The 5207-nt window shown below is 44.1% G+C and overlaps 1 protein-coding gene across 2 annotated transcripts in view; it reads right to left on the bottom strand.

The window, feature by feature from the left end:
* The window catches only part of ZNF451 (zinc finger protein 451), a 33895-nt gene extending 33612 nt beyond the window's left edge, over positions 1–283 (bottom strand). For both annotated transcript variants that reach the window (XM_041477457.1, XM_041477459.1), the window contains exon 1: positions 16–283. The gene's annotated coding sequence lies outside the window, so the exon portion shown is untranslated. The remainder of the gene's footprint in view (positions 1–15) is intronic.
* Between the last annotated feature and the right edge of the window lie 4924 nt (positions 284–5207).

The following is a 5207-nucleotide window of genomic DNA, read 5'->3' as shown; positions in this document are numbered from 1 at the left end:
CCCGGCCCCGCTCACCCGCCGCCGGGCCCCGCGGGCAGCAACGCCCCGGCCCGCCGCGTCCTCGCTTCCTCTGCGGCCCGGGGGCGGGGCGAGGGCGCGGCACGGCTCGCCGGGATCGGGAGGTGCCGCCGCCGCGCCCCGCGTTCCCCATGGCAGGTGCCGGCGCTACCGCGGCAGCACCATGGTGGAACCCCCACAGTCGGCGCTCCGGACTCTTTCCTTCTTTTGGGCTCTGTCCTTCTTCCGGCCTCCCCTCGTCCGCCTTCAGACGGGCAGCAGCGAGTTCCGGCTCGGAGCGGGAAAACCCGCACTCCGCTTCCGGGGGAGGAGGAAGAGGAGGAGGAAGGGCGGCTATTGGGGCTGGCGGCCGAGGGGCGGGAAGGCGCCAAAATCGCCTCTCGGGGCCCGGCCGCGGTCCCGCTGCCTCAGCCGTGCTGTGCCTGCTCGGCCGGCCAGCGCTGAGCCAGCTCACACGGTGCTTGATCCAGCCCAGGCACCAGCAAGGTCCTTTGTGAAGATCTTGCGGGAGGCGTTACCCAGGACAGTGGTGAACTCCAGATGGTCGTTTCTCCTCTCATCTACCGGGGCAATCAGTATCACAGAAGTTTGTCAGCCTGGTCAAGCTTGATTTCCCCTTGGTGAAGCCATACTGACAACTCAATGATTTTCTTGTCACTGAGAGGCCTGGAAATGGTTATTGGGATTGTCTGCTTCATTTCTTTCCCAGAGATGAGGCTGACTGGCCTGTGGTTCTCCCTGCCTTCTTCCTTCCTGCCCTACTTGAAGATGGAGGTGGCATTTGCTTTCCTCCAGCCTAAGGCAGCAGTCCCAGGCATCATGATCCATGAAAGATAGTTGAGAGCGATCTCACCATGACATCTGTCAGCACCCTCAGTACAGTTGGTGCATCCTGTCAGATGTATAGACTTAGCACGCATATGCCCAGCTTGCTAATGCTCTTGCTGTATTCTCTGGCTTGATCCTCTCCCCTAAGGGTACGTCTTCCTTGGTCCAGCCTTTTCCCCTGATTTTTGGAGCCTGAATTTTTGAAGGCTGGTCTTGCTAGTGAAGACTGAGGCATGTACTGTGTCACTATATCATCTGTCTCATTTAGCAATGGGCCTACATTTTCCTTAGTCTTCCTTTTGTCACCTATGTACTTATAGAAGCTGTTCTTCGACATCCCTGGCTAGATCCAATTCTAGTCATGCTTTATCTTTCCTAACTTCATCATTGTATGCTTGAGCTGTATTTCTCTGAGGTAAGCTTGCTTCCATGCTTTGTATGCTTCCTGTTTGTGTTAAGAGTCTGACCGGGAATTCCTTATTCATCTACACAGGCCTCATGGCATTTTTGCCTAACTTCCTGTTCACTGAGCGTGGAGGAAGTTATCCTTAAATATTAACCAGCTTTCTTGGGCCCCTCTTGCCTCCAGGGATATATCACACGGGGCTCTTCCAGTCAGATCTTTGAAGACAGCAAAATTCACTCTCCAGAGTGGTGAGCCTGCTTTTTATTCTTCACACTCCCCTCAGGATCTGGAGCTCCCCCATCTCATGCTCACTGTGGCCAAGGTTGCCTTGAGCTTTGCATTTCCCACAATCCCTTCATGGGTATAGGTCCAACAAAGCATTGCTCATTATTGGTCCTTGTTGACTCCTTTATGACTTGAAACAGAAACCTCTGGATTGCTTATGTCCTGCTGTATTGTCCCTCCTGCTAATATCTAAATGATTGAACTCTTACATTAGGACCAAGGCTTGCAAACACGAGGCTGCTCCTATCTAGAAAAGGACTGGGAGATTTCTCCATTATGGTGTCTCGTAGACATTTCTTTGCTTACATTCAAGAGCTGAAGGTGACCTCTCCTAAGCTCCATCTTCCTGATTTTGTGTTCTGTTCCTGCCACATTACCTTATGCCCTTTGCTTTTTTCTGTGTCCATCAATCCCCCACAAGGCTGCTGGTTACTCTCTCACTTAATTCTTAGTTTAAGTCTCTGCTTATGTGGTCATGATCCAACTGGTAAAAATAGCTTTGCCCTGCTTAGTGAGGTGGATCTCATCTCTGTCAAGCAGAACGTGATTTGCAAGCAGGGTGTCATGGTCATACAACTCAAATCCTTGTCACCAACACAGGTTCTGCCAACAAGTATTGACTTGTCCTGTCAGTGCCCCCTCACTGCCAGGATTGAGAAAACATCACTCAGACCCCCACGCCCGTGATGCTTGCTATTTATCTGTTACTGCTCTCCTGCTTCTTTTTGCCACCCAAAGTAAAAGTCAGTATGAATCATCTTTACTCAATGCCTTGGATTTGAGTAAGCTGAACAGTGTAAATGTCACCTGTGAGCTGTGTGTCAGTATAAAAGAGCTGCTTGCACACCTGCAGAGCACTTCACTGGTGAGTGCTTATCAAATCCTGTAAACACAGGAGAGAAAGAATTCAAGGTTGCATGTTAAATTTTGGTGTAATGCAAGAGAATAAACAACTATCAGCAATATCATGTCACATACTCTAAGGATTAATTAGTGCACTTATTTTTCTTGAAAACACAGAGTTACTGTTAGTTTTAAGCCTCTTTCCATATGGATGTAAAAACAGCTTTATGATAGAAGATAGACATACTGGCTGCTAATTGTATCAACTAGTTATATATTCATTAACAGCTGTATGACTTAATCATTCTTGTTGGATTGTATAAACAACACTCATTTGTCTACTTTTATTTCATTTTTAAAATAATGGAAACCTGACTGCCATTTGGAAAGTCATTGTTGCTGCCTAAACTTTAATATTTTGCATTTGTCACTTGATTTGCTAACAGAATGTTGATAGCAGTCATTCTGTTTGTAGCTTGCATTTGCACTTGATAACTTTTGATTCTTGAGAACATATAATATGAGGACCTGTAGTAAAAAGTTACTAGGGCAGCATGGTGGAATTATATTTCCAAACTCTGAGACCCTTTGCAAATGGTGACAATTTAAATATGAATTTTTCAGTAGTCATTCTTGTAAATGTTTTCTCTTGCAATGACCAGTCCATATTTCCTCCTTGTCTGTAAACAATACAGTTAAGGAAAAAAATAGTAAGGGAATTGCCATGCAGTAATTTCAAATATGCTTACAAAACTCTGAATTCCAAAATTTGTGTATTTTGTCTAATTCCTATGAAAGAACAGTTATCAGGTTTTGGGCCAGCTTAGGAATGTTCTTATACAGAACTTGTTGGGGAGGGTAGGGGAGGTGAGGTAAGGAGAAGTAGGGGTTTTTGTGAGATCTTCATAAGATCTCCAAGTCCAAAGCTCAAATGAAGTCTAGATATCACATAAGATGTGGAAGCTGTCTCAGAGCAGATGATCTTTATAAACTCAGTAATGCTCTCTAGCAACTAAGTCCACATATTCCCTATATGCCCTTAATTATAGAGTAGGTTTAGATGAAATATTATTAGGAAGAAATTCCTTACTGTGAGGGTGGTAAGGCACTGGAACAGGTTGCACAGAAAAATTGTGGATGTCCTATCCATGGAAGTGTTCAAAGCCAGGCTGGATGGGGATTTGAGCAGCCTGGTGTAGTGAAAGATGTCTCTGCCCATGACGGGGGGGCTGGAACTAAATGATCTTTAAGGTCCCTTCCAACTTGAACAATTCTATGATTCTAATTCAAACATATTTCAACATTTTTGCTTCTCTCATTGCTCCCTTAAGTGAAACACTGATTGCCTTTATAACCATTGATTTCCCTCTTGTATCAACAGGACATACTGCTACTTACTCTTGATCTAGAAAATTTAGATATCTGGTGGTTTGGGTTTTTTCACTCCTATCTATATACCCTAATAACAGGAGATATAAACTTGACATGCATTAAACTCCCTGATTCATTCAACAGTATGCTTTTTCAGTAAGGTTTTTATTCAATTCTTCACATATCTCAATATTCTTATATTAGAAAACAAGTGCTCTTCTGAGAACTTCACGATAAAGTTACCAGATTTTTTTCCATGCTAACCTTCAAATTCAATCTAATATGCAGTAATAGAAATAAATAGTTCAAATTATTAGTTTTAGTATTGCTTATCTTTTCAGCAGTAAATATCCAGTTACTAATTGCCATACAGTCTAATACCACTACAGCTTCTGTAACAGCCATCAGTCCTCTCCCATTCTGAGGACTGCAAATAATGTGCCCTCTATTGCTCATATCAGAATTTTACTTTGGAACACCACACATTTACCTATAGCCAATTAATTTTTATTTTAATGTAATTTTTGGGAGAAGCAGTATTACACTCACCTGATATCCCTTTCTGTTCCTTCTGAAGTGTCTAATCTGTGATTATCTAGTCTTCAATTTTGTATTCTCTGAGTTTCTCGGGTAATTTTGAAAAAAAAAATAACTTGTATTTTGCACCTTTCTGTTCACACTGCAAGAGATATGGCCCTTTTGTTAATGGTATAGTTGTGTAACAGCTTTTATCTCCCGTCATCCTGTGGGATAACATTGTTTCTCTACTTTAGTAAAAGGAAGGAAGGGTCTTTTTGCAGCTCGCTCACTTTTTATCCTTTGTTACAACATTAAAATATCTCCTTCCATTTGTTGTTCCTTTTGTCCAGAATACCCACCTATCTCCCTGGTCCATGCCTGGGAGCAGGTCCTCCACCCTACCATGAAACTCCTCCTCCACTTTTTGTGGTGAGCTGCCAGCCCCACAGGTTTTCCTTTGACAACTCACCAAGGCAGCAGAACAGAAAAGCACAAAGTGCAGCAGGATCTGCAGCGCTGCACCAGCCACAGGGAGAGCAGCTGCTCACCTTCAGCTCCATCTACCTGCCCAAGGGCTTCGGCACCGCCCGAAGGGCAGAGCAGCTGCAGCCGTGCGACATCAGCTGAGACAGCTGTAAGGTTAGAGTGCCCTTGTAAGGTGGGCCAACTCCTTCCCCAGGTAAAATGACAAGCTTTACAGAAGCTGGCTTCAGAACTGTTATTAAAAAGAAAGAAAAAAACCCCAAAAAACGAGCGAGAGAAAACCCCAACCTTGTACGTTAGAGTGTACCACAGAGGTGGTGTAAGAAAAGGTCCATTAGACAGTGAGGACAATAAAACAGCACTAAGACATAGCAATGTTTCATTTTATTTGATAGAAAGTTGCTTCAAAAATATGATTAACTATATACATTATTATATATGCTGTACATACAAT

This window comes from Pyrgilauda ruficollis, unplaced genomic scaffold (assembly GCF_017590135.1).
Source record: "Pyrgilauda ruficollis isolate IOZ18807 unplaced genomic scaffold, ASM1759013v1 scaffold40, whole genome shotgun sequence".
Classification (NCBI taxonomy): domain Eukaryota; kingdom Metazoa; phylum Chordata; class Aves; order Passeriformes; family Passeridae; genus Pyrgilauda; species Pyrgilauda ruficollis.
Note: the sequence above shows the minus strand (reverse complement) of the source record. Positions and strands in the feature narration are given on the sequence as shown.